This window comes from Poecilia reticulata, chromosome 9 (assembly GCF_904066995.2).
Source record: "Poecilia reticulata chromosome 9, P_reticulata-male-v2, whole genome shotgun sequence".
NCBI lineage: Eukaryota > Metazoa > Chordata > Actinopteri > Cyprinodontiformes > Poeciliidae > Poecilia > Poecilia reticulata.
In genome coordinates this window covers 15883602-15895950 of record NC_088838.1, presented here as the reverse complement: position 1 = coordinate 15895950, position 12349 = coordinate 15883602, and the positions used below count along the sequence as shown (strand labels likewise).

Genomic DNA, 12349 nt, shown 5'->3' with positions numbered 1-12349 from the left:
GTTTACACAGGTGGTAAAGACTATTAGTTATATGTAATTCTTTCACTCTGTCAAAAGTAAGATACATTCCAAATCTTCCGTTTTTGTTTTGAAGGTTTCCTAAAGACACGATGTGAGGAAGAAGAGGGAGATATCTATAAAGAGAGACGGATTCACTGCAGCACGGATGAATCTCGCATCGGATTTTGGACTCAATCTCAGCTACTGAATCTCTCTGAACTAGAACTCGTCGGCTGAAAAACATATATAGGCTATATAAACATGTATCCAATATATATTATTCAGTATTAATCATTATTTATTTTTGTTTGTAGTTCTATAAATATGTATTGATATTACTAAATAATTTATTAACTAAATTATGAACGGCTGTGTGCTTTTTTAATATGCTCATCATATGTCAATATCAGAATATTCTATTCCTATTCTATTGTTATAGTCACTAAGCATATTTAAATATGCTGAACTATGTATTAAAAACATACTTAAAAAAATACAATTGTTTATAAATGTAGCTTTGATAGATGTTTGAATATGGTTTCCAGTAACAAAAAAGCGTGTTATGATCGATTAAATGCGCTGATACGTCATTGTGCCTGCTAAACAATTAACGCTGAGTGGAGTACCGCTCCAAGATGGCTGCCCTAAATCTTGTCAGCGACAATAGGCGAGAGTGGTCCATGAGGCGTCTATTCTTATATTATGTCTATGCGCGAAACAATATTAGTATGGGATCCAGAAAGTGCCAATGGTATGAAAAAAAAAAACAATAAAACCACAAAACAAACAAAATAAGTTTGTCAGCAATGTAGTTTTACAATTTAACTTTCCCTGTCCAGAGAGTGTCAAGATTAAAAATAAATAGGGCAGAAAGTTATTCTACTTGTAGAGCTTGAAAGATGGTTGGTGAACACCATTATAGTACTTTACCACCACCAGCTCATACGAAGTGTGGAAACTAAAAACAAGAAATAAAACAAAAAACAAACAAACAAAGATGCTCAGGTGCATTCAACATTTTTAAACCTGGCAATTTATTTTTGTCCTTCAACGTATTCATTCTGATTTTAGTCCATAATGATATATGACTATTATTTGAGAGAATGGGGATTTTGTACAGTAACACTTTATACTATACTTAATTTAAATTATTTTTGGCAACAATTCATAAAGGCAAAAACAATGTTGGTCAAAATGTGTGGGTGTAATGAGCCAAAGTATATATAAAAAAATACTTTTGAAAGGCCCTATAATTATTACATTAACTTGAATATGTACCATGCATTGCAGTTTATTCCATTCAAAACACAAGACATAAATTAAACCTTTTGTTCATATTGAAAAATTCAAATAAAAAACGTGCTTTAGCTACATACATAAATGCACAGGACCCACCTTTGGATGTAAAACTCAAAACTCCCATTCGAGAAGTTCAGAGAACACCGACTACTCCGTGACTATCTCTGTTGGTCAAATGTTTGAATCTGGATCACAAATGGTTGAGCGCAACAACGATCGAATCACACAGTATGTTTAGACTGAGCCACTCAACCCCCACCAGTGTTTCCGTATCAGCCCGTCATTTGCATAAACATGAGTAATTTATGAATAATAAATGCCCCTGCATTGAGCCAGAGCCTTTAATTTGCATATCAGGAGAGCCTTAGTGCGCGCGTTACTGTGAGCCCTTCCAGCCTGCATAAAAACCAGAATCAGAGAGAAAAAGTGCCTTAACAGGTATGTGCTGAATACTGTTTTATAATCTTAATCTCCTTCTCCACAGGCGGTAAAAAAAAAAAAAAAAAAAAAAAAACTCGTGTATGTGTGTGAGCTCAGTCTGTCCGTAGACGTGTGTGACTTGTAGCCTGTGCGTGCTTTGCGTGAATCAGGATTGCACCGACTCCATCGCTCGGGCTTGCCTGCCCTGCGAATTGCATAAACATGAAGTGCCGATGCATTATTGATGAGAGCGTTGCAACGTTTACTGTACGAGCGCGCGCACACGCAGACCGAGTGTCTGCGTGGATGTTCGTGCCTGTGGTCACACCGTGCCACGTGCATTTTTCGCATAATTCCGTAGTGTGTGATGACTTATTTCTACCTCTCACTCTTGTGCTATAGTTCTGGGTTTCTTTTAGTTGTCCATATATTCTCTTTGTATTCTTGGCTGAAATGGCAATTCCTCTTCCTTACTTACACTGGACCTGCTTGAATAACTGATTTGATGTTGAAAATAAAACCCCTGCAAAGGAGGCCTCGGGAAATAGACAATATTGATTGTACAAGCAGTGTTTTATTGGAAATCACACCTATATTGCATTGCCAGTCTCCCCTGATTAGGTTAGCTTCATCCCCTCAGAGCCAAGCCTGCACTCCTGTCTGTTGTACTTCAGCTGTATGTGAAATGACCGCACTGCAGGTCATAGATCCAATGTAGCCAGCTAAAAACCTGCCGATGATGCTGTGCAAGACGTCAACGTTTTTCTGTAGGCAGTTTTGTAAACTATTCATGATCCTCGTCTTAATGGTAGGTGAGAGGAGCAGGAGGAGAAGCTGGAGCGCTCCCGCCCTTACGGCCCAAATACAGAACAGCTTTTCTGTTTTCTTCAAGCTACTAATGCCAAAGCTTGCAAACAGTGTGCTTGAATTGGTTTATTTGTCTCTACCAACAGTGGTAGCACTGCTTGAACTGTTTCATGTTATTTTGGTCCATTGCAACCATAAGCTCTAATATTATATTGTGAGGTGACTGACCAACAAAAAGTAGCGCATAATTGTGTAATGAAAGGAAAACGATGCACCGTTTTAAAAACGTTTTACTATTGAAACAGTGAAAGCCATGGAAGCAGTCCACTGCCTCAGTGCTTTGTAGAACTATCTTTTGCAGCACATAGAAAGAGTTCAACTGAGCTTAGCTAAATCTTGGTGTAAGTACACATGGTCAGTAATGGCCTCAGGTGTTTGTTCGAGAAAAGCAGCGCAAACAGCATCATGAAGACCAGGGGACACAGCAGACAGGTGATGGATAAAGTTGTGAAGTTTAAAGCAAGGTATCTAAAAAATGTTGAAGCCATGGATGGGGCTGAATAAAAAAAAATGCAGGGATAAAAAATGCATTTTTTTAATTCAAAAAATAAAAATGTGATTTCCTTGCATTTCACAATTGGACACTATTTTGTGTTGTTCCATCACATAAAAACCAACGTCAACAATTCATACCAAAATGTAGAAAAAAAAAAGAAAAAAACATGCGGTATGAAGACATTATAAATTTTGATGAAGGTTCCCTTGCAATGTGAATATTCATATTCTGTTCCCATCCCCCATAATTGATTCTGCAGTTGCCAGGGTAACAAGAGGTGACAGTGCTCGTGTCAGAGGCTCCACCAAGGACAGTTGGGTGACATGACGTGCTGGCTGCCGGGCATCAACTATGACACCTGGGAACAAAATGGCCGCCACCTCTTTTGCTTTTTATATGTTCGTTTATTGTTTCCCGCGCTGGCACTTAAAACCTTTTTTTGAATTTATTTTGTGTGTGTGATATGGATGATGCAGGATCTTCTTGGTGTGACTGAAACGCGCTGAAGAGCTGAGCCGTCTGATCCCCTAGAAAGACGGGCTGGAGAATTTAGAAATACGTCTGGCTATTTGCATGCAGCTTTGTGGTTCAGCATGTTTGTACACTGGTTTTGCTCAGGTTGGCATTAAGCGTTTTTTTTTTTTTTCTCCATCCTCCCCCCCACCTCTTCCTGTCCAGACGCTCCCCCACCGCCTCTTTCTTTCTTTCTGTCTCTAATTGAGCTTTGTGTCTACCTCCATCTCCATTCAAATCCAGACTCATTTGCATACTGCCGCTCCATGCTGGACAGCTCCCCAGCTGTACAGTACGGGACTAAATAAGGAACACAGACCCACTTTGTGTGATGTGAATACTAAGCAGCCAGGATAGTCATTTTTTCTGTTTCCCCTGAAAAAAAAAAAAATCCAACCATCTAAGAAAAAGGGGGTAAATAGAAGGGCTGTAGATTTACCAAGTCAGTGTATTCAGCTCTAACAAGAAAAGCTTGCGTGTAAGATGTGTTATTGTTTGATAAAACCAGACACTCAGGTGTCAGATGTGCTATATTTACCAATTTCTTTTTTTTTTTTTTTTTTGATAAAAGCCAAAATCAAGGACTAAAATCTGCATTCTGCTACTAATCACATGACAATTTATCCCATTCTGAACACATTTTTTTTTTGCAAATTTAATTCAAGCTTGTCTTCCCCTGAGCTTATTCCTACCCTCCTGTCATATCAAGGCCTCTGATTCTGAGCTCTGTTTTTTTTTATTTTATTTTTTTTTAATATAGCCGAGACTCCATCTGCATTGACAAGTTCCAGGGGAACATTTTTCCTCGAGTGCGCAGGGATGTGTAATAATGTTGTATTTTAGATGCACTCCAACGGCACACTTAAATAGAAAACGTTAAGCCCACTCTTAATGGGAGCCTTAAAACCGCTACAAGGCCAATTTTCATTTCTAGTGTACTGGCGGAGATTTGTGACATTTCAACTCATTTCAGGCGCTCAATCAAAGCCGTGGCTCCAGGGAGAGCAAAGCGAGCCGTGCTCTTTGCAGCAAATCCAACCGTCCTTGGTTTGCCATGCACACATCTCTTCCTTCTCCACGGTCGCACCTTTGAGAATTGTGATGAAATTTGATGACCCCATTTTAACTTTACCTGGAAGCTAAAGCAAACCGTGCAAGAAAACCTGCTGTTTTCTCTTTCTTTTTCTTAATGAGTTAGATAAAAACAACAACAACAAAAACATTTGTAGATGGCTGTGCTGATTAATATTTCAGGAAGTGAAAAGCACAGCTTAGCTTTTGGGGGGCAGCACACACAGTAAGGCCCAATGTTTTTGTTGTAAATTCAAATACTTTACTGTAAGTTCTCCAAATGACCTGTAGCATTATTTGACATACAATGTTTGGTTACTAATTGATGTATTTTGTTTATATTTTAATAAGTGTTACGTACGATGGTTTTTAAATTCCCTGAACTATAAAAAGGATCTGAAGCAACTCCTGCTATTACAGTTTATGATGCAAAGGTTTTTCTGGTCTCACAAAAGCAAAAATGTATTTTTATTATAATATTTTAGTAAATATTTTTTTAGAAATGTCTGAACTTTGCCATAAATCGCCTTTCATCTGCAACTTAAGCGTTTTAAAATTCAGTGTTAAATTGTTCTAGCTTCACACGTGGACGCATGTGTGTGTGTGTTTGTGTGTTAATTCATTTGCGTGAATAGGATTTCAGCTGAGAAGGGGGAGTGTTATGCATCTTAATCTAATTAAGAACTGATGCCTGAATATAGATGATGAATTATGAGCTTAAAATTGGGGGAGGGCGAAGCATGTTTGATCAACTTGCGTTGCCTGGTAACCATAAGCCATTTATTTCAGTTTTTTTTTTTTTAAAGGAGGGGGCACTCTAAGATTTAATAAACATGTAGTCTTCATTAAAATGCAAAGCAGGGTAGCAGGCTGCACCTGAAGGACAGGAAAAATTAGGCAGGGTAAATTCTCTCCTTACAGGTGAATTGGTGACCTTCTGCAGCGTACGCCTGCCAAAAATGAAGCCAAAAAGCCAGCAAATCAGACAAATAAGCTTTCAGCTTATTAAATTTTTAAATGGACTGAAAGTGTGCTTGTGCATGACGTCGTGTAGCATTTGGTTTTAATTTTGCTGCCACACCACAGTATAGATTTCTAAGTCCTCCCTCCCGTTTTCCCCCCCGCCCCACCGACACGTTTACAGTTTGGATGCCTAATTCATTTCAGAAAAGGAAAACAAATTAAATGATAGGTTTTATTTGTAGAAGTAAAAGCAATTTTGATTTGAAAAGATCATGCGCATACACATATTTTAAAAGATTTGTGTTTCATTTGCAGTAGTCACAATGGTTTTAAAAAAACATATATATACATTTTGCAAATATCAACCAGCAGGAAATATCTGTGTTTTTTTTTTTCTGTCTTTCTCTTGACACTGTGTGGCTTCTCTAATTGACAATGCAAAAACCGGGTGCTGAAGTGCTGCTGCTAAAATCACCAGGCCCCCTCCTCCTCCTCACCTCTTTTGTTTTCTAATTGCTGCCATCCCTTTTCGTTACATAGAGCACATTCTTATAAGTGCATCAGGCCCTGCTGGAGAGCACAGAAGGCTTCCCGTGGACTTTCTGTGGACTTCAACAAAAAGCCCTGTCAGGTAGATCAGCCATTAGGCGCCAGTCTACATTGTCTCTGACAAATTTGACGTTTAAAGTACACGCATAATTCGACAGAGCTTTCTATGTCGCACAAATTGCCAGCGTTTTTATCCCTGGAAATGTCACAGACGTTGGGTTGAACTTATGTCTTTTTTTTTTCTTCTTCTTTTTAACAGAAAACATGTTGGAAAATGCTGTTTTGGACCTCTGCTTGGTTAAATTTCAAAAAATGAGTGACAGTTGAAAATCAGCAATGATAAAAATGCAATTTCTTGACGCAGATTTGGACTGTGTATATTGAATAACAATGATGAGTATTGTTAATAATAATATCTTTAATGTAAATTCTGTGTGCACTTTTACACATCGTTTCGAAAATAATTCAGATGGAAATAAACAGATTGCAGAGATGAAGGTTTTTTTTCTAAACCAGTACGGATTGTCCCGTCTTTGGTGAGATCTGCCAATTCTGTGTTACCATGCTTGTTTTTTTTTTTTTTAAGATAATGACACATAAAAAATAATAAATGTGCCCTCGACAGACGTAGCTCTGAATCTAACGGAAAATTAAGGAATTACGAGTTTATTCTTATTTATGCATTGAAGCATTTCTCCCAAGCTTTTATCAGTTTTTTTAATCGCAGCAAAGTGTATTAAAGCATATAGTGTTAGTTGTTGCACTTATTGGCTGGATAATGATGAGACATTTTGGTTTTAATGCATTTAATGAATAGTAAAAAAAAAAAAAAAGAGATTTTCCAATGTTTGGCCTATCTGTGTTGATCAAGATGACCTTGTTCGCTTTGGATCTCTGGTTGACGGATGGATGCGTCATCACAAATCAAGTGAAGTATGGATACATCCCAAAGCCCTCTCCATTTCTTTGTCTAGTGGAAACATTGAAGCAAAGTAGATTAATGTAATCATCAATCCGCATAAATGTTTACGTTTCATATTTTTTCCTGCTCTCATATGTCTGCATATTTGTGCTGAATTATGGTCATATCTTTTAAATTGCATTTCTTAAAATGTTAGTGCAATAGAACACTAAATACACACGCACACACACGCACACACACACGCAGTTCTTCAAACGTATGAAGGGATTTGCTCGCTCTTTTCACTAGATGGAGTAAGAGCATCACTTCACAGCCTTTGAAGCAGCGTAAACGCTCCCTCCTTCACACCTATTTGTTAATGAACCTCCAGAAATCTAGAGTCTAAACTTGTATCATCTTTACAGATTTTGCCGAAGAAGAAATTTGTTCTTGTTTTTCTCGATGACGTCCCTATACAGTAGAGAGAAAACAAATAAATAACACAAAAACTAACATATGGAAATGTCAGTTCTTTTTTTTTTTTTCCCCCCCACAAAGTGCGGATTATATGTATGGGTGATTCGCTGAATATTCTCTGCAGCCTGAACAAACCCATCACCCGCTCTGTGTGCTTGTTGTGTTTGCTTTTAACAAAATCACATCCTGCTGTACAATATTTTTGATTCTATTTTAGTTCCTATATCTTTCTCTCATATTCCCAGACTCTCAAAATTGCATTTCTCTGCAAATCATCAACTTTTTCCTCCCTCCCCCTGGCTTTCCTCCATTTCTCCTCCCACCTCCCCGCTTCACGCGTTCGTTTTAAAGTAGCGTATCATTAGCTCAATGTTGTGTTATGGCCCGCTGTTGTTCGGCTCTGCCCAGCTCCTCGGCGTGCCTGAATTGGCATGGGAAAGAGACCGGGGGAGACTCTGTGGAGATGACAAGTAGCTCCTTGATTAACCCGTACAGGCCGGCTGAACCGGCCCACACTTTACCCGTGTTCTTTATTCATTTCCCTGCTCCCCTTTTCTCTCAGAAAGAGACCCAATAAGGCCCAGCAGGTGAATGTAAAGAAACGCGAGAGGACTCCCCTCTGATCAGGCTTTTCAGGGCCCGGACAAAGGGCCGTCCCACCTCTTGTACTGCTGTATTAAGACCCTGATTAAAGCTCTTCCTGTTAGGGATTGATTGGGGATGCAAAGCTAAAACCAACAAAACCCGCTGCTGCTGGGGGCCCTGATAATGACCGGGGGCCCCACCTACAAAGCACAAGCTTCAAATGATTAGTGGGTTTTGTTTTCTTAGTAGGTGTGTGTGTGCTTGTGGGTGTGTGTGGGTGTGTGTATGTGTTTGGAGGGAGTGATGAGGGAGGGTCGGGTTGTCTAATCATAACAGGAGGTCTTCAGACAGATAGTGCTAATTAATCAGTAGCCTCAGGAAAAAAAAAAAGGTTTTTCCTCTTTTTTCTTCTTTCTTCCTCTAAACATCTGCATCTTTATTAAGAGTGACAGTGTGCGAGTCTGCAGACGAGAGTTGCCGATACTTGTTTGTTTCTTCTGTTCGTAACTTGATTAGTTGACATTCAAGAACCACACTCTGATTTGAAATACAGTGGGTGAAATAAATATTGAACACATCAACAGTTTTAACAATAAATACATTTGTAATGGAGTTGCTGACATGATGTTCACACCAGATGTTGCTAACAACCCGAGCAACCGACTTGCGAAAGGAATTCAAATACAAGTTAGTCAGTAATTATTCATGAGGAATTACTGGGAGTAAGTGTTGAGACACACTGAGATGCATTTAATTCTGACAGAGGGTCTGTTTTGGTAAAGACAGCTTCAAGACGGTACCTGCATACAGAAACTGCCGGCATACGTTGTTCATTGTTTCCACATAAACTGTCCTTAAATTCTGGAGGGTGTGAGGCCCTCTTCTACGATCATCTGTTCTTTCTACTGATTTTAGATTACTCTCACATTGGATTATTGCGGCGGTTGAGTCAGTTACTTCATGCTCTCATGGAAAAACACATTTTTGGTCTTTCTTTGTAAGTAGTTTGTGACTTCAGTTTTTTTGATTGTTCTTTTGACTCCTTACAGTTGCACCTGGACGTGACTGGTTTATGGTCAAATTGTCTACTTCTGGTTTTAGAAATACATGGGAAACTAATATCGCTTGCATGTTTTTTCAACAAAAATGTTGCAGAGTTGTTGAACTAACTCATCGATTTTATCTACCATGAAGTACTTCTTGTGTGGCAGTATGGTCATGAAACATTTTTTATAGGCCACTTTTCAGGACTAAACCAGCTCTCACTAACTTGAACTGATACAGAAGAAGACTGTTTTCTAAATACACACAGATTTCCGCATGTTTCTATGTCATTTAGCACATCTGTTTATGCACGTGTTTATTCGTTATTCCCTGCGTCATTCTTCATTACTGAGCATGTGTCATGGACTAATTTGTGTTTATTTCTCTCTATGTGGGAATTACTCGGGTTGCTACCGATGCCAGGTCTTGTCACTAGACTCATTAGAAATATATTTACGGAGAAGAATATTGACCGGTTCAATTCTTATTTTTTCAACTGAATATATAAACCATCACAGGATTTTGTAATCATTAAATTATTATTATTATTAATTTATTTAGGATTTGTATGTATGACAGATTGGAGCTGTGCAATATATCGCATTGCAATCTTCTCTGAGTGTATATAATGTCACAATTGTAAAGCGCTGCTTGGGTAGCATGTTTGAAAGGCTATCAAATTTCACGTGCCATGCATTTCAATTCTTCCCACAAATAGTACACTGGTCTAGTTGGATGGACTTTTGGTGGATCCAGATTAAGATCAATAAACAAAAATGCAAGTTCATCATCGCAATATTCAGTGTATAGTACAATGAAATGTTTTAAATGTCTAATTTTACTTTTAAAACTTGACTCCATAAAATATAACTTTTGTGGTTATATATATATATATATATATATATATATATATATATATATATATATATATATATATATATATTTAATAGTCTTGATCCTGGCTGTGTATTTTTAATTCCTAACAATTATTAACACTACATTTAGTAACAGGCTTTTCTTGCTTGTTAATCCTGTTATGAGAGAACATCAGTAAGACACGTGACGAGGTGGGAAACAATTTAAGCAGAAGACAAAATGCAAGGGTCTGTATGTAAGGAGAGGTAGAGAAAGGTTCTTCAAGAATCCATAAATATTGCATTTCTTTGTCTGATGGATATTTGACACATTGTCATGTTTCCTCAACAAATTCCACTGTCATGCCGCTCCTTTCGTCAGTCATCTTCCAAACGGCGGATCCTGACAATTATCCCAGAGAAACTCCTGATCAAAACCTCCGTATTCTCTCTGCTGCTCAGCTCAATTTTTTTTTTTGGGGGGGGTGGGCTGCTTTTTTGCATCACTCTCTTCGACTTTTACTCAATCTTAATGTGATAGCCAAATTGTTTATTGCACCACTCCAAGTTCAAATGCTAAAAGATTACATTTGCAAAGTGTTTGTGTGATGTGTATGTCAAACAATTTGCAGTGGCTGTTTGTTGATGCGTAGAGTGAGTATGCAGGGTGTTTGTCAGAGACTGTTCTTGCTGCACTGCAAAAAATTAGAAAATTCATGGTTCCATCAGATCCAGGTATGTTTTTTAAATCAGTGTTATATTGGTACATTAATTACTATATGCTATATGTGCATCTTATTTTACATTTTGCTTTCTCTTTTCTTGAGGTACAAATAAATGCAAAAAACCCCCAAAACAAACCTTCTTCCGACCTCAATTTGCTCAATGCATATTTTACAATTCTGATGATGAATTGAATGAATTGATGAATTCTGATGAAATTTCATAGAAAAAAAAAATCTCCTAAAAGTTGAAGCTAAAACTACAAATATAAAACCTTTGGTTCAGACATTCCTGGAGAGTTTGAGTATCAGGAGAGCAAAAAATAGAGGCAGACAGGTGGAGGAAGGCGCTGAAGAGGCCCTCAGGCAGCAGTGAGGGTCCTGGGTAGATTGGCTCCACAACCGTCCTCACATCCCACACATTTTTTATCAGAGTAGGGTTAGTGCACCTCAAGCTTGCCTATACACTAATACATAAGCACACGCATTCTCATACACACACACACACACACACACAAGTAAACCTAGAAATCTGCCTACACCCACTGTTAGCCTTATAGCCTTTTTAACTTCTCCATGCACCTCTTCCTCCTACTCTTCTGCTATTAGCCTCACACACTCGGACCATCTGAATCCACCTCGGAGCGTACACATATATGAATCAGAGTGACGTGCAACTCGGTTACTCTCAAGAACATAATTGCTCTATAGTGTGCAATAAATTGCCACTCCAGACGAAGGAAAAATGTCAGAGGAAACGGTACAGGAAAATGACATTAGCGAGGTATGAGAACAATTTCTAGGATGTAGTCATAAGAGATTTTCAAGAAATCATATCAATACAGATGCCCTCAATATTGCAAAAAAAACCCCAAAAAACATGGTGGAGTATGCTTTAAGAGTAGTTATGTGTTGCTTCTATCCTTGCAAAATAGATAAGACAGATTTTTTTTTTATCAAACTCAACATTCATTTGATCAAGAATCACTGAAAATGGAACAAGTTCTTAGTTTTGAAGCGTTTCATGAAAAGGAAGAAAAATAAATACATTTACCAGCCATTTATTTTTCAGAGCCAATCAGTGATAATTTATATGATTCCGACCTCTGGCCAATTTATTATTGCATCTCTAATTAAGCATAATGTAAAACATCACGTTTCATCTGCTGCCGTTTTATCTCCACCCTGTTTTTGTTCTAGAAAGGACATACGTCCTGCAAGCATTTCTTTCATGCGAGTTCAGTTTTCAGGATGAAGTTTTTATATAAAGGAAACACCCGTGTTGTTAGAATGCATTTATTTTTGCAGTAAAAATAAGTATAAGTTGTAAGTATCTGTCTATACTCTGCAACAACCTACAAAGACTGGCAGTTCTGACACAACCCCTGTCTTTCGCTCCCACCCCCACCTCTGTCCTCGCCCCCGCCAACCCACCCTGAACAAAACGTATCCCTCCACAGCGCAGACGGTGGCACGCTGCCACGTCCTCGACCCTCAGTGACAGCAGCGGGTCACAGAGGCTGAGTACAGGCTGTGTGTACCATCAAACACACGTGTCACTGTGAAGGACTGCCAGATTGTCAGTAAC

At 38.4% G+C, this 12349-nt stretch overlaps 1 long non-coding RNA gene across 1 annotated transcript in view; it reads left to right on the top strand.

The window, feature by feature from the left end:
- The first annotated feature begins 625 nt into the window (after nt 1–625).
- The window catches only part of LOC108166550 (uncharacterized), a 42200-nt gene continuing 30476 nt past the window's right edge, over nt 626–12349 (top strand). The window contains exon 1 of the long non-coding RNA XR_001776901.2: nt 626–1737. This is a non-coding gene — a long non-coding RNA (uncharacterized LOC108166550). The remainder of the gene's footprint in view (nt 1738–12349) is intronic.